This window comes from Schistocerca serialis, chromosome 4 (genome assembly GCF_023864345.2).
Source record: "Schistocerca serialis cubense isolate TAMUIC-IGC-003099 chromosome 4, iqSchSeri2.2, whole genome shotgun sequence".
NCBI classification, from domain to species: domain Eukaryota; kingdom Metazoa; phylum Arthropoda; class Insecta; order Orthoptera; family Acrididae; genus Schistocerca; species Schistocerca serialis.
In genome coordinates this window covers 458194604-458195136 of record NC_064641.1, presented here as the reverse complement: position 1 = coordinate 458195136, position 533 = coordinate 458194604, and positions in this window count along the sequence as shown.

Here is a 533-nt window from a genome sequence, read left to right as displayed (position 1 = left end):
CTTTCATCTTCCTGATATAAAAGTTATTCGAATAGCCACATATAATGATGCTTACCAGTTCCGACATTCAGGAGTTCATTGACTTTTAAACGTTGCAATTTGACCACTCTCCCGTACGCTGCTAGAGGCGCCACCCTATCACTTGTTGGTTCGCAGATATTAGAAACAAAAACCTCTTACCCATTTTACTGTATAATTCTTCGCGCTCGGGCATTAAGCAGCTGTATTGTGAAGGAGTGAGTGACAAACACCCGGTGCGCGCGCCTCTTTGAAAGCTATACTTCCGTAAGGTAATAACTGTGTAAAATCAAAATTATAGCCCTAATGTTTGTGTGGGTTTGACTGTTGGAGGTCACAAGTAGCAAGTGTGCTTTATTCTCCTTAAAATATGAGGTCATGTTGGTGATGTTCCCTTGCAGGACGATGTCAGTTATGTACGAGAGCAAGCCATTACAAAAATCTTCCATCCGGTGTGCAACGCGCATGAGACACGCGGAATACCCTCAGGCTTCAAGAAGAACGTAACAATTCCA